Genomic DNA, 17,626 nt, shown 5'->3' on the forward strand with positions numbered 1-17,626 from the left:
GACAGTGGTTATGGTTTGTGTTTTATATAGGGTCTTCAGGCAAAGTGTAAGGTTGAAAGGGGACTTAAATTGAGCTCCCCTATCCAAGTGGTATTTTCTTAGCAATTTTTAAAATTTCCCTACCCTGAGATCAAATACTGTCTATTCCCAATTTTTTAAAAATTTTTCCCCAATGTTTATTCCAAATGTTTACAGGAATGGACAAGTTATAATTAATCCTGACCTGTACTTAAATACCCCAATCAAAGCATGACAGATTTATAATAGCTATGATCACTTCCAGAAGCTCCTGAGACTAATCATGAAGGCAATGAAGGACTTCTTTAGGTTGAAATGGGAAAAGGTGAGTACTCAGTTCTAGGAGCCAGGGGTAGTGTGTACAAATTGGGAGAAGAAGTGAGAGAGAGTACAACAGGTTCAGAAAAAAAATTAAGCATTATACTGTGACTGGAGTGTATTTAAAAAAAAGGCAGTACTATGAATTAAGACTTGAAAAATAGTTTGGGACAAAATAGTAGAAGTTAAAAAAAAAAACTCCAGGTTCAGGAATTGATCTTTTATTCAGCATGTAATGTAAAAGCCTTTGAAGGTTATTGAGTAGAGAAGTTATATAATCAGATCTTCACACAAGGAAGACTATTTTGGCAGCCATGTAAATGAGTTATTGAGACCAAGAATGAGAAGCCCAATCAGGAAGCTTTTAAATTAATCCAGTTGAGAACAAATGAAAGACTTAGTCGGATTGATGGCAGGGGATATGGTGGGAAATGCAACAGGTAGATGTGAGACACTTTTGGAGCTTGAGATAATAGATAGAGCTTAGTAATTGATTAAATAGGGGTGTTTGGAGAACAAAGGCTAACTTGGAACTTTGATTTGACTATGATAAGGGTATTACCTTCAACATACATAAGGAGAATGAAAAAAGGATTAAATTTAGAAAAGATTTATTCAGATTTGGAGTTTTGGGTGGCACTAGGAGTGCAGTATGTTGTAGGTAGTTGAAAAAGTGGTATAGAGACGTATATTACCTGAAAACATGCGTATATAGGAGTCATCTGTATAGAGAAGGCAAATTAAGGACTGGGAAAGGATGAGTTTGGTAAGGAAAACAGATTAAAAAGAGATAAGGAAAGGGTGAAGGAAAGAGCCCTGTGACATAATTATACTTAGGAATTGGAAGGTGAAAGAGGGGCATCACCAGCAAAGAAAGTTTAGAAGGAATATTTAAAGTGAAATATGGGAAATAGAAAATCATACTGACATAAAATAAGAGGTTTCATGCCAAATAAGAGAAAGTCCTGGATTTGGACTTAGGAAAGGTAGTTCACACACCTGGGAATCTTGCTCATTTCTAAGAGGAAAGGGTTAGACTGAATAATTTCATAAACAAATGATTTCAACTGTGTGTCTAAACCCCACAAGTCAAAAGATAGGAGAGATTTGAAAAGTCATAGGTCAAAAAATAGTAAAAAAACTAAACCAAAGCAAAAGAAACAAACAAAAAGTACCAAAAAATTGGAAAGGCTGACAATTAAAGAGAGTCCTTTAGTTTATTCATTAAGAAGACATTGGTCATCTTTGGGAGACCAGTTTACTAAAGGGATGAGGAAGGCATACAAATTGAAAAGAGATTGATAAATTGGCTTAATAAAGAATTAGAGGCAGTGAACATTGATGATCCTTCTTTTTTCTAGAATTTTGGAACCAAAGAGGAGAACAAAAATAGGATGACACCTTGCTAGGACAGTAGGTTTAAAGAAATAAGGTTTCTTTCTTTTTTTTTTATTGATAGATCTCAGCCTGTTTTGAGGTAGGTGGAAGGAGGTCAAAAGGAAAAGAAATATTGAAGACGAGACAGAAGGTACAAGTAATGCAATAAAATTCTTAAGGAAAAAAAAAGATCAATATCTCTGGTAAAGAATTCACTTCTGGCAAGAAGAAGAAGTGATACCTTGGTGTGTAAAACAGCCATGCTATATGGTGTCACTGGATTTCTAGTCAAAGAAAATGGGTTTGTATCCAAGTGTTATTATTCACTATCAGAGTGACCTTTGGTAAATTACATAACTTCTTTGGGTCTCAATTTCCTTCATTTTTGTTCTTCCTGCTATTTCCAAACCATACTACCTCCATTCTGGTCATCCTCAATCCCTTCCCACTGAAATCAATTGGACTCTGACCTTGGGTCTCTAGACCATAATAGGTTAGTTTAAGCCTTATCTTTCTTGGAACCAGTCCTCCACATGATTGCCTCCTATCCATTTCTACCTATTATTTTATGTTTGTCTTTTCCTGTTAGAATGTCATTTCCTTGAATTTAGGGACTATCTTGAATATTTGCATTTTGTTTCTTCAGTGCTTACAACACTGTATGTCATGTAGGTACTTAATAAATCCACATCCATTCATTCTAGAACCTCTCATTCTAGGTCCTACATATATGCAGTGATTTAATTTTTTTGAGATTGGAGAGATTGATGAGGGGATAAGAGAAAGAAAAGCTTTGAGGTGTGGAGGAATGAACATCATAAATCCACAGATTTGGAGTTTAAAGTGATCTTACTGTATCTAATTCATCACTGTTTTATGAAGTGAGGAAACAGACCCGGAGCAGTGCAATACTTTCCCATGTCCACAGAAGCAGTAAATGGCAGAGCTGAGATTTGAGCCCATACTACCTTATGAAAGAGATTATATCAAATGACCTCAATTCTTTCAGTAAATTAGAATAAGCTCTGAGGAAGAGAGGTTTAAGTATGGATTGGATACCTTGAGGAATGAAGATTAAATTTGGATTATATACCTTGAGAAGTGCAATGTAGAGTTGATAAAGATAGAGATCATCAGGCGTCAATTTTGCAGTGGGCCTAGTTAATGGGGTTTTGTTATTTCTTCTATTACTGCTGGGGAGTAGGAAAGACTACTAGAAGGGTAGGTCCTAGAAGGGTAGGTTTATGTAAGTTTGTGCATTATCAGGATGGAAGCATCAAAACATTGGTTAGGAATTCTAGAAGAAGGAGAATATTTGATTGTAATATTTGACTATAGAATAAAGAAGTGAAACGAAAAGATTTCAGAACAGTTGGAAAGACCAGAGCAGAAACAAGGAAATGGAAGTTACAATAAGGCTTAAAAATTTTCAAGAGAGAATTAGTATATGGTAAAATTGCAAGGCCCAAGGAACTGTGGTCAGAGTAAGAGATTTTTGAAGTTCAAGATCTTGGAGCTTGAACAACTTCAAATGATGGTAAAGTTTAAGCATTACTACCTGAATGGCTGAACTAGAGTGGAAACAGATGAAGGAATTCACCAAATTAAGGTACTGAGAATTAAAGATGATAGAAGGATCAACGATGGGAATATTGAAGTCACTGAAATGTTAGCAGGGGAGAGAGGAGGATTATGTGCCAGTCGTGGAGTCATAGGGAATAGTGTCTTAAGGGTTGTTATGTGTAACGCCCAAGATTGTGAGATGATGGCATGACCAAATGATAAAACCTTCAAATGAGGTATTTACACTAGATAATAATGGCAGACCAAGGGTTTATAAAGGTAGATTGAAATTAGCAAGCCCAGATTCCCTGTTGTCCTTATGCAATAAGGGTCTTAAGAGGAGTGGACAGTGACAAAGGATGTGATGTTTATGGGAAATTCAGGCTTGAATTGCTAAAAATGTAAAGAAAAGAGAGAAACATAAAAGAGAAAGAATAGGCAATATAACTATGTCCCCAGGCTATAATGAAAGTGAAGGGCAGAGCAAGATAGGGAGGGAATGGAAAGCTGTGGAGCTGAGAGAGATCAGGAAAAAAAGGGAAAGGGAAAATTAAAAGGGAAATGGATTTGGGTAGCAACAATTTGTGATAACTGGGGTGAGGGGAGCGGGTGGTTTGTGTGTTAAGCTAATTATAGGACAAGGACAGTACAGCGTGAAAGAGGTTTATAGAACAAATCAGCCTCAAAGTTCAAAGTATCTCCTAGTATCTTGATTGGAGCTAAGGCAATTCTATGGCTCTGAATGAAAGCCTGAGCAAAGAAGAGTCAGGCCTCATATATAATAGGCTTCATATAAAGCCAAATCATAGTAGAGATAATTTTATTAGCTATTGGCCTTGTATAGAACAGTTTCCAATTAATTCAGACTGTGTTCATTTGTGCAGCAAATTTGTTCTTAATTTATGTAGTTTAATTATCATTCTCTAAAAATGCAAGAACATCTCTTGTCATACTATTTTTGTTTAAGTATTATTAAAGAAAATGGCATTGACCACGAATCTGGTTAATTTTATCATCATAAAAAGCTTAGCCTGACAATAAAGATTCCTAAATTATTTCTTTTGGCCTGAATGATATAGGTAAACAATGAGAGTTCTATCACTTGTACTGATTTGTTGGATCCATGATAACTGGTTTATGCAAATCTCTGTGGGTTTAATGAAGCGATAGCCATATAAACTTTCACAGTTTTTATTTTAATTTCATTTATATTAATTTCTTTGTCATGATACTATTTGTTTATCCTGTCTTTGTGTCTAAGTATAAAGATACACTGCTTCTCTGAATGCTTCTCACTATCCACAGTAAAACAATACTTATTGAGTTTTCATTGTGAATTGTAATAATGAACAAGGCTGGGCTCCAGGCATGGCACAAAAATAATTTAACATTTCCCCCTCTGTGATCATTTTTAAAGGACACAATTTCCCAAGAATCTGGGTATTCAACAGGGACTGGGAAAATGACTTATGAGAATATAATCCCTCAAAGACTTTCAAACAAAGAATTGTGTCTTTAAAGACCTGAATGAAAAAGATATAATTATTTTTAGCTTTACTTAGGTTAGGCCTTTAAGTAGGCTTATCCAGAGAGACTGGAGTTTATTTTTCTTTAGCTATGCAGAATTTAGCTTTTATTAACAAAAGTGAATTATTTGAGAAATATAGTTAAAAATAAAAGCCATGAATATTGCATGCAGAAAATGACAAGGTCATGGAAGATTTACTTAGTGAGCCCTGGATCGATATCATTTTGCTACTCATTATCCTAAGGCCCAAAGAAGATATAAAAATCAACATGGTATTGAAGTAACTATATCTTCTTCACAAGATTTATGAGACACTGAAACAAGAAAAGAAGTTCATTTTACTAGAAGCAGGGATATCAAATTTTCATTAATATTTTCTAAACAGCATCATTTGTATTTGTTTTCCTAGATAAGGAACAAAATTCTAATAAATGCAGTGAAGTATATAGTATATCTGGATACTGTGCAAGGTACAGTATATCATTTATAAAATGAAAATTTCAGATAAAATGCATGTATCATAGTTTAGGTATTGTAGATATAATTCTACCTTCCAAGTTCCAACCTAAGGCAATCTGATTTTTCACAACTCAGATTGTTCATAAAATCTAGATGATTATACCCAAATAGACTTGTGTCTAAATAAGAAATTACTTTAGAGAATGATTAAAGAACAGTAGCTATCTCAGAATACTAGTTAGTGGTAATTCTAAAGGATCTTGCTGTTCCGTTCCAGTGTTTCATATTTCTGAGAAAGTATTTTATATTTTTCAAGGACCCTTGAGCAGAGTTTGAAAAATGTGCAGAACAAAACTGAAGGGCAGATATGTGCACCAGATTATCCAACTTGACATTGAGGTATTTGAAAACTTCAAATACACTAAATTTATTTCATTTGTTGTATGCATTAAAAGATTTTTAATACTACAACCTGATACTTGCTGACCAGCTTGGATGGTTCTAAGACATCATTAAAAAAAAAAGACAAAGTACTTAATTCATAGGAATTTGGCAAAGTACTTTGGGGATAATAGCTAAATTTGAACAGACTCTCAGGATGTCAGAGAGCAGAAGCTTAGAATACTAACTTTTCATCAAAGTACTTTCTTTGATTTGAACCTTTACCATTTGGCAGAGAAGGGGAGGGTTTTTGTTGTTGTTGTTGTTGTTGTTTGCAGCTGGGTGGCACAATGGATAGAATGCCAGGACAAAGTCAGGAAGATTCATCTTCCTGAATGCAAATCTGGCTTCAGCTCCCAACTTGCTATGTGACTCTGAGCAAGTAACTTAGCCCTGTTTGCCTCATTTCCTCATCTGTAAAATGAGCTGGAGAAGGAAATGGAAAACCATTCCAGTATCTTTGCCAAGATAACCTCAAATGTGATCACCAAGAGTAGGACAAGATTGAACAACCTGTGCACAACCTTTGTTTTATTTTGTTATTTGTTTTGTTTTGCACCAGAATTTGGGGTTTTATACAATTAGCTTTCCTTCAACTAGGACATTGATCATATTTTGTAAAATCTTACGGTTCAACTTTCCAAATTTGTTACAGGTTAGTAATTGCAATTCAATGATTTTTAATACAAGGTTGAAGACTGACAGTTAAAAAGTGATTGGTAGTTTGAATCTCATGTTTTTGGGTGACTTTATCAAATCCAGAATTACTGATGTGCACATATAGTCTTTGTCTTCTACCTATTCCCTGGTATGGTATTTATTACAGACAGAAGAGTAATACCAGCTGAAGTATGACCTTAAATGGCTTAGAATTAATGGTCATTTGAAGCTGGTCTCCAAAAAAAGGAACAATTTTCTTGATCCTTTTATGCAGGGACCTTTAATAAAGATTCAGAAACTATGACACAAGTTATATACTGATTTCCAATAGTCATCTTTTGGGCAATGAAACAAATGACAATGTATTAGAAGTCTTTCACATGAACTAACATATTCAAAATGTAGTAAGTTGTATTTATTTTCTAATAAAGTATGGATATGTTAGAAGAAGTACTCTCTTCACTTGCCATGAATGTAGATCTCTCAGGAAGGGTCATGAAAGTACATTTTAAGAAAAGAAAGGAAACTCATAAACTTTCAAGATTCACAATGAGTACAAATGTCATGTTTAAAAAGTGCCACTTGAAGGCTGAAGTTGCACATTAAGGACTGCTCTTTTGAAATTTCAGTCCCTTGCTTACAATAGACATTTGCTAAAGTTTGTTGAATCAAATTGAGTTGTATACTTATACAGTTGATATTTCCCTCAAATATTAACTGAAAGCATCTAAAAGTAATTAATTATAAATGGCATAAAGTTCTTATACTGATAATCCTTATGAATTTAAAAAGTTTTCTGCATGGATAGTCCTTTAACTTTCAATTGTATGAATTATCACACATACTGAATTAATGATCCAGGATTAACACGGGTTTTATGGAAAGGGGAGAATGGTACCCTCATATCCTTAATGTTTCAGTTTAAAACAGAGAATTGTATAATTATAGACTGTAAATCAAGAGTGTAGTTTAATATGCATTACTTGAAAATTGGGCAACTATGTGGTGCATTGAAGAGTGCTGGGCCTGGAGGTAGGAAGACTGATCTTTCTGAGTTCAAATTTGGCTTCAGATACTCATTAGCTATGTAGCCCTGGGGAGGTCACTTAACCCTATTTGCCTCAGTTTCCTCATCTGTGAAAGAAGCTGTAGAAAGAAATGGCAAACCACTTCAGTATTTTTGCCAAGAAAATTGCAAATGGAGTTACAAAATGTTAGACATGACTGAACAATTAACGAAAAACAACTTGAAAATTCACAATATGAAATTTTCATGTTTCTTCATGTTGATATTTTGGCATATAGGTTCTCCACTTGTCTATATCTGACTGCATTGTTAAATGTAGCCTTTTCTTTTTCCTCTTCCCTTTATCCTAAGTTAAACTATTAATTCCTAAAAGTCAACAGCTAATAAAAGTGCTAACAAAAAGGTCAGAAAAGGCAAAGATAGTTTGTATTGGACTGGATTGACATTGTGAAGAAATATTATTACATTTTCCCCACTTACCCTCTAATCCAGGGTTTTTAAAATTTTAATTAGTATTTTATTTTTCTCAATTAAATTCCAAGATAATTTTCAGCATTCATTTTTACAGGATCTTGAGTTCCAAGTTTTTCTCCCTCCCTCTCTCCTTCTACCCCCCCCCCAAAAATGGTAATGTTTATACATGTGCTATCATGTAAAACATATTTCCACATTATTCATGGTTGTGAAAGAAGAAACAGATCAAAAAGAAGAAAACCATAAAAGAGAAAAAAGTAAGTGGAAAAAAACATGCTTCTATCTTCATTCAGAGTACATCAATTCTTTATCTAGATGTGGATAGCATTTTCCTTCCTGAGTCCTTTTGTATTTGTCTTATGTCTTTGTGCTGAGAACAGCTAAGTAATTCATAGTTGGTCATCACTCAGTGTTGTTGATATGGTGTACAATGTTTTTTCTGGTTCTGCTAATTTCTCTTTAATCAGTTCATAAAAGTCTTTCCAGGTTTTTCTGAAATCTTCCTGTTCACCATTTCTTTTTGCACAGAAGTATTCCATCACATTCATACATGACAACTTCTTCATGCATTCCCTATGTGATGGGTATGCCTTCAATTTTCAATATTTTGTCACAACAAAAAAGGCAGCTGTAAATATTTTTGCATGTATAGGTCATGCCCCCCCCCTTTTGATCTCTTTGGGATACAGAACTAATAGTGATATTGCTGGATCAAAAGGTATACAAAGTTTTATAGCCCTTTGGGCATAGTTCCAAATTCCTCTCCAGAATTGCTGGATCATTTTCACAATTCTACCAACTATGCATTGGTGTCCCAATTTTCACACATCTTCTCCAACATTTATCATTTCCCTTTTTTGTCATATTAGCTAATCTGATAGGTGTAAGGTAGTACCTTAGAGTTGTTTTAATTTGCATTTCTCTCATATGCCTACAAATACCTTTGATTTCTTCATCTAAAACCTTCCTGTTCATACACTTGACCATTTATCAGTTAGGGAATAATTTGTGTTCTTATAAATTTGAATCAGTTCTCTATATGGTTGAGAAATGAGGTTTTCATCATAAACATTTGCTGCAAAGATTGTTACCCAACTTTCTGCTTTGTTTCTAATTTTGGTTGCATTTGTTTTATTTGTACAAAAGCTTTTTATTTTAATATAATCAAAATTATCCATTTTACATTTCACAATGCTCTCTATCTCTTGTTCGATCATGAATTCTTCCCTTCCCCATAGATCTGACGGATAGGCTATTCTTCGCTCTTCTAATTTGCTTATGGTTTTACTTTTTATGTCTAAATCATGTACCTTTTTTGACTTTATCTTGGTATGCAGTATGAGATATTGTTTTCCAGTTTTTGCAGTAGTTTTTGTGAATTAGTGAGTTTTTATCCCAAAGGCTGAGGTCTTTGGATTTATCAAACACTAGGTTATTATGGTCATTGACTACTGAGTCTTGTATGCTTAATCCATTCTACTGATCCACCACTCTATTTCTTAGTTAGTACCAGATAATTTTGATGATTACTGCTGTATAATATAGTTTGAGTTCTGGTATTGGTAGGACACCTTTCTTTGTATTTTTTTTTTATTAATTCCCTTCATATGCTTGAACTTTTAATGTTCCAGATTAATTTTGTTATTTTTTTTCCTAGCTCTATCAAATAAATTTTTGGTAGTTTGACTGGTATGACACTGAATAAGTAAATTAGAGAGAATTGTCATTTTTAGTATATTGGCTCGGACTACCCATGAGCAACTGATATTTCTCTAATTGTTTATATCTGACTTTATTGTATGAAAAGTGTTTTGTAATTATGTTCATATAGTTCCTGGGTTTGTCTTAGGAGGTAGGTTCCCTAGTATTTTATATTGTTTACAGTTCCTTTGAATGGAATTTCTCTTTCTGTCACTTGGTCCTGGGCTTTGTTGGTCACGCAAAGAAATGCTGATGATTCATGTGGCTTTATCTTAGATCCTGCAACTTTGCCAATGTTGTTAATTATTTCAAGTAGTTTTTAGTTGATTCTCTAAGATTCTCTAAGTATACCATCATACCATCTGCAAAAAGTGATAATTTTGTTTCCTCATTGCCTATTCTAATTCCTTTGATTTCTTTTTTCTTCTCTTATTGCTATAGCTAACATTTCTAGTACAATATGAATAAAAGTGGTGATGATGGGCATTCTTACTTCACCCCTGATTTATTGGGAAGACAATGCTTGCTGATTATTTTAGACAGACACTGCTTACCATTTTAAGGAATGCTCCATTTATTCCTGTGCTGTCTGGTGTTTTCATTGAAATGGCTGTTGTATTTTGTCAAAAACTTTTTCAGAATCTCTTAAGATAATCATGTGATTTCTGTTGGTTTTGTTATTCATATAGTCAATTATGTTGATAGAATTCATAATATTGAATAAACCCTGCACTCCTAGTGTAAATCCAGCCTGGTCATAGTGTATAATCCTTGTGATATATTGCTGTACTTGCCTTGGTAGTATTTTGTTCAAAATGGTTGTATTGATATTCATTAGGGAAATTGTTTCTCAGTTTTCTTTCTCTGTCTGTCCTGCATTATGTATCAGCACCATATTTATATCATAAAAATAATTTGGCATGAATCCTTCTTCACCTGTTTCTCTAAATAGTTTATATAGAATTAGAATTATTTGTTCTTTAAATGTTTGGTATCATTCACTCATGAACCCATCTGGACCTGAGGATTTTTCCTTAGGTAGTTCATTAATGGCTTATCCAATTAGTTTTTCTAAGATGGGGTTACTTAGGCATTCTATTTCCTGATTTGTTAATCTGAGTAATTTTAATTTTCATCAATATTTAATCATTTCACTCAGATTGTCAGAGTTATTGGCATATAATTGGGCAAAAAAGCTAGTAATTATTGCTTTAATTTCTTCATTGCTTGTGATTTTGCCCTTTTCATTTTTTATATTGGTTATTTGGTTTTCTTCTTTTTAAAAATCAAATTAAACAAAGGCTTATCTATCTTTTTTCATAAAAATCAGGTCCTACATTTATTTATTAATGCAATAGTTTTTTTATTTCTTTCAAGCTTATTAATCTCACCTTTGATTTTTAGGATTTCCAATTTGGTGTTTATTTAGGGAATTTTAATTTATTCTTTTTCTAGTTCTTAGTTGCATGCCCAATTCATTGATTTGTTCTTTTTCTGTTTTTTTTTAATGTGAAAATTTAGAGAAATTAATTTTCTCCTAAGCACTTCTTTGGTTGCATCCCTTAGATTTTGGCATGTTGTCTCACTTCTGTCATTCTCTTTAATGAAATTATTGATTGTTTTTGATTTGTTGTTTAACCCACTTATTCTTTGGGATTAGATTCTTTTGTTTCTAATTCATTTTTAATCTATCTTTCCACTGCCTTGTCAAAAAGAATACTTTTAAAATTTCTGCCTTTCTACATTTGATTTTGAGGCTTTTATGCCCTATCACATAATCAATTTTATGTAGGTGCCATATGATGGAGAAAAAAAGTATATTTCTTTCTGTTCCCATTCAATTTTCTTCGAAGGTCTGTCATATCTAATCTTTTCTATTTACCTCCTTAATGTCTTTCTTGTTTATTTTTTGGTTGGATTTATCAAGTTCTGAGAGGGGACAGTTGAGGTCTCTCACTAGTACAGTTTTGTTATCTATTTCTTCTTGTAACTCACTTAATTTCTATTTTAAGTATTTTGATGCTATCTCACTTGGTGCATATGTGTTTAGTATTGATAGTGCTTCTTTGTCTATAGTACCTTTTAGCAAGATGTAGTCTCCTTCCTTACCTCTTTTAATTAGATCTATTTTCCCTTTTACTTTGTCTGAGGTGAGGATTGAGACTTCTGGCCTTTTTTTTTTACTTCAACTGAATCATAATAGATTCTGCTCCAGCCCTTTAACTTTACTCTTTGTGTGTCTCTTTGCTTCATGTATCTTTCTTGTAAGCAGCATACCGTAGGATTCCTTTTTTTAAAAAATTTTATCTACTCAGCTATCTACTTCCATCTTATGTGATGGTTCTCATTCACAGTTATGATTACTAACTGTGTATTTCCCTCCATCCTACTTTTATTCCTGTTTGTCCTCTCCCTCCTTTCACCCTTTCCCTCCTCACCAGTGTTTTATAAACTCTTCTTATTTCTGTCAGTGTTCCCTTTTTACTCATTCTCCTCCCCTCTTACTTCTCTGTTGGGTAAGATGGATTTCTATATTCAACTTGTTGTGTATATTTTTCTCTCTTTTAGCCAATACTGATGAGAGTAGGGTTCAAGTGATGTCTATTGCCCACACTCCCGTCTTCCCCTCCACTATAATAGGTGTTTTATGCCTCTCCGTGTGAAATAAATTATCCCATTTTACCTCTCCTTTCCTTCTGCACCCTTGCTACTTCTCTTTCTTATCCCTTAATTAGTTTTGCCATTCCCTCAAATTCACCTTATACCCCTACCCTCTGTCTATGTATATACTTTTTAGCTATACTATTAGTGATGTAATTTTTAAGAAATACAAGTATCTTTCCATGCAGTGATGTAAACAGTTTAACTCTATTGAATCCCTTATGTTTTCTTTCTCCTTTTTACCTCTTTATAACTTTTTTTTTGCCTTGAGGTATTATGCTTAATTTCACCAGGTAAATTATTCTTCTTTGTACTCCTATCTCCTTTGACTTCTGGAATATCATGTTCCATGACCTCCAATGTTTTAATTGTAGATGCTAAGTCCTGTGTAATTCATAGTGTGGCTCCCTGATAATTGAATTGGTTTTTTTTCTGACCACTTGTAGTATTTTTTCCTTGACCTTATATTTCTGAAATTTGGTTATATATGTTCCTTGGGGTTTTTATTTTTCAGGAGGTGATCAATGGAGTCTTTCAATCCCTATTTTGCCCACTGGTTGCAGGATGTCAGGGCAGTTTTTCCTTGATAATTTCTTGAAAGATGCCATGCAGGTCTTCCTTTTGATTATGATTTTCAGGTAGTCCAGTGATTCTGACATTGTGTCTCCTGGCTCTTGTTTCTATGTCATTTGCTTTTTCCATGAGTCATTTTACATTCTCTTCTTTTTTTTTTATTCTTTTGAATTTGTTTGATTGAATCTTTATGTCTCACAGTCATTAGCTTCCATTTGTCCATTCTAACTTTTAAGGAGCTGTTTTCCTCAATTAGCTTTTGTACTTTCTTTTCTATATGGCCAATTATACTTTTTAAGGAGTTATTTTTTTTTCTCCAAACTGTTGACTCCACTCTCTTGCATCACTGTCATTTCTTTTCCCAATTATTTTCTACCTTTCTTATATGATTTTTAAGCTCTTTTTTGATCTCTTCAATGAGTTCTTCCTCAGCTCAAGACCACTTCCCCTTTTTCTTTAAGGTTTTACCCTTAGGTGTTTTGCCATTGTTGTCCTCTTCTGAGTTTGTGTCTTCATTTTTGTTACCATGATATCTTTCTATGATCAGATTCTTTTTAATTGTCTTTTTTTTCTTCATCTTTTTTGATCTTTTTTCCTTTCTTTTAAATTTAATCTCTGCTCCTTGGGTAGAAGGGGCATTGTCTCAGGTTCTTTGATCTTTTTTCCTTTCTTTTAAATTTAATCTCTGCTCCTTGGGTAGAAGGGGCATTGTCTCAGGTTCTTTGCCCTGGGTGATGCAGGGCCTGGCTGTTTCTCTGGTGCTGCACTGATGTTTTCCTGAGGTCCTTGTGTTTGATACTATACTGAGGGGGTCATTTGGGCAATGATTTATGCTTTTGGAAGCCATAGGGACCTGACTACTTATCTGGTACTAAGCCAGAGTCCTAGTACAGGTGTCTGACATAGATTGATTCCAGTGGGGTGTTTCTGTGTTTCCTCAGGGATACATAGGAAAGTACACAGAGGTCCAGCCACTTGAGGTTGCCTAGTGTCTGACCTCTCCATCTTTAAAATGTTATTAGTTTATAAAGTGTTTTTTATAAGCACGTGGCGGTTCTCAGAGCTGGAGTCTGCTTATTTTCCTGGCTATGCTGAGGCATATGGGGGGTCCTGGTGTTGGCTGCGCTAGGGCTCAGGATCTACACCGGATTGTAAAGGTTGGGCTTGCTGCTGGCTTGCTGGGATGCTTCCTGTTCTGGATGGTGCTCCCCTTTTACCCAAATAAGACAGAATTTTCTTGCCAATTTTCCAAATTTCTTGGGCCAAAATATTATTTTGCCACTTCTTTTTGTTGGTTCTATTGTTCCAAGGATTGTTTTGGGGCTCTACTTTTTGGTTGTTTGGAGGTTAATATGGAATGGGTACAGTGATTTATTGCTTATTTGGTCATCTTGGCTCCTGGAAGTCCAAAACTTTACTACTTTTTCATTCCAGTTGTTTAACCTGTAGGATCTTTAGTATTTTTGATTCCTCATGATTTTGAAGACACTTATTCTACTTCATATTCCTCTTCCATTTCCACTTTTTGTCTCCATCTTTAAAGTGTTATTAGCTTATAAAGTGTACTCATATGTACTAAAAAATCACATAAAAACATTCTTTTGCTTTTTATATGAACCCCCCCTCCTAAATTCAATCTATTCTTTCTTCTTTAAACCAGGAAATTGAAGTTTATTAGCTCAAAATGGAATGCAGACTTATATTGGCTTAAGTTATTTTCTGTACTTAAAAATCATGGTCTGTCTAAACTTTAAAATAAACCAAACACATACCCTTATCTGTAGACCTTATATAAACTGAAATGTGATGTATGTGACATTGTTCTAACATATTTTGCTTATTTTCATTCTTTTAGGAAAAAAAATAGAGTATCCTATTTAAACAAGTCATATGTTGTTGGCATTATTTTAAGAGGAAAGAACCCATTTGTTTGGTCTCTTTTTGTGGTGGGGAATGTGAGTGTGTGTGTATGTGTGTGTGTGTGTGTGTGTGTGTGTGTGTGCATGTGTGTGAAAACTAATTCCAGAATACTCCAGATTGGCAGTTTCTCACAGACAATCTTTATCACTTTTTTTTCAAATTAATGAAATTTAATTCTGACTTTTGATTTGGTCCCAGTCATCACACTAATTCATTGCTCCTACACCTCCCTCTATTCACCCTGAATAACTGTGATATAGTTTCAATTTGTACCAAATAGTAATATGAGTTCCTCCACAGCAGTAAAAAGTAGTAATAATTATAATTTTACTAAATTCTATCTTTCTATATATTGTCCAATAACTATTTGTGTCTTCTGTCCTCTATTTTTTGTTATTTTGTTATTTTATTTTTTTTATTTTAAACTTAAATACAAAATAAGAAAAGGAAAACAAAAAAACATAAATTTTAAAACTTAAATTCAAAATAAAAAAAAGAAAAAAATTACCAGGTGCACAAAAGAACATAAGAGAGGATTCAAAATATAAAGCAATAAATTTCCATTTCAAAAAAGTCTATATAATAAATGTACAGGTTGAGTTAAGAGCTGCCCATCTTTTCTTTACTTCCTTGTTGGTTTTATTTTGTTCTCTGCTATGCACTTTTTACTTTGTTGCTTTTCCCCTTCTTTTAAGGCTACAATTAAGTATATGTGTTTATGTATGTATTAATGTGTTTATATGTATATATATGTATACACACATACATTTATACACATACATACACAAGGAACATCTGTGTACACATACATACATGTGCACGTATGTATATGCATTTATATGTGTATATGTATCTCCATATGCATGTGTATGTATATGTGCAAGTATATGTATATGTGTATGTATATACATGTGTGTGCTGCTATGTGTGTGCATATACGTATACACACATGTACACACATTCATATATACACACATGTATATACACGCACACATGCATATACATAGACATTTATAATCTTACATATATATTCAATGTGCATCCATTTGCATTTAAGTAAGACTGTACTATGTTGGTGCTCTGTTTTTCTGATAGTGGATAGTATCTTCCTTCATAAGTCCAAATCTTTCCATATTTGTCTAAATCCACCAGCTTATCATTTCCTATGCCACAGCAATATTGTTGCTATTCTCTTTAAATAAACATCTGCCTAAAGAACATTTATTCTACCTTGTGGAAATCAGAAATTATAAATAACAAATATTATAAACATTGATTACATTCATATATTTTATTAATAGTGCTGATTTTTTATTACACATAAATGTTATGATTTATGCTGGCCTTGGTTAAGAATCAATATGACCAGCAGTTTGTTTATGTGACTATTAAGACTTTTAACACCAGTTTTTGTGTAATTCTTGAAATATAACATTTTCTTGAAAGAAATCCCTCATACAAAGGACTATAGAATAAAATTATTTATTTTTCTTTACCATTTCCTACCCTCCATCTCCTCAATATCCTCCGTACCCCACCCCACTCCAGCCCCCAAGGCCCTTATCTCCCTATGGTTGCACAGGGTTCAGAATGGACCTTGAAGAGCTTCTCCCAGATCTACCTACCACTATTTAAGAATGTCACCTAAAGAGTTCTCCTCATCATTGCCCACGTAGCCACTTTCCTGGAGTTTATCTTCTCCAGAAACTCTTTATTCTGCAATATGAAATCATCTTGGAAACATATACCTTCTTATATCATTTCTTACCCTGGATACTTGACTTTATCATGCCCTCTCCACCTCCTCCTCTGGCTTCAGCTAGCTAAGCTATCACTACCTTTATAGATTATTTTTATGTGTTGTTTCCTTCATTAGATTGTGAACCCCATTGAGGGCAAGAGATATTTTAGGTCTTTCCTGATACCCCCAGCACTTGGAATGCTGCCTGGCACAGAGTGTACTCTTAATAAATGTTTATTAACTATTGACTCTAACTCAGAAGAATATAATAGTGTATTTTAGGATTCTCAAATGCCAACAATGCCTTTAGGTTTAGAAGAGGCATGGTTCCAAAGTTCCCTTAACTCTATAAAATAGGCTAAGTCTTAGTTACTCAGAGAACCTACCTTATGAACAGGGTAAGTACTTTTGTCTTGAATGATTTGAAAGGTGTCAGGAAGGCTAACTTTAATCTAAACATCTTCACTATTGCTCTAGCACTGGAATTCATTCTCTTGGTTAAAGCAAACCTGAAAAGGGAACGATGGATGGAGGGAAGGAACAAGCATTTATTAAGGACCTACCATGGGCCAAGAGTTGTGCTAATTTATTTACAAATATTACCACATTTTAAATAAATTTTATGTTAATACATCAATGCATTAACTTATATACATATATACATATGTATATATTCACATACCTACACACACCTATACATACATACATACATACATACATACACACACACATACATTTAACATCTTAGTGTAAATCAATTTGGAGATCAGTTCTATGGGAAAAGGGAGACATCTATGGTAAATTTTGCTCATGAAGAGGATGGGGAGAAATAGGAGAGGATAGTGCCCAAAAATCCAGCTCTGTTTGGGATACGACACTGTGGGGTCTTAGCGCAATCAGAATATGGTACGAGACCACTGGTTTGGGGTTGCTGAGATGAGTTTGATTAAAGACTGACTTTTCCTTCATGGTTGTAGGTTTTCCAGAGCTGACAGACTAATAATGCTTCCTTCTTTTTATTCCCAGCTCTAAAGTGAAGTACGGAAAAAATCTCTGGAGGGGGCAGAGCCAAGATGGTGGAGTGAAAGCAATGACTTGCTTGAGCTCTCTCCCAAACCCCTCGAAATAGCTGTAAAAAAAAAATGGCTCTAAACAAATTCTAAAG

Source organism: Vombatus ursinus, unplaced genomic scaffold (assembly GCF_900497805.2).
Source record: "Vombatus ursinus unplaced genomic scaffold, bare-nosed wombat genome assembly UNPS02014781.1, whole genome shotgun sequence".
Classification (NCBI taxonomy): domain Eukaryota; kingdom Metazoa; phylum Chordata; class Mammalia; order Diprotodontia; family Vombatidae; genus Vombatus; species Vombatus ursinus.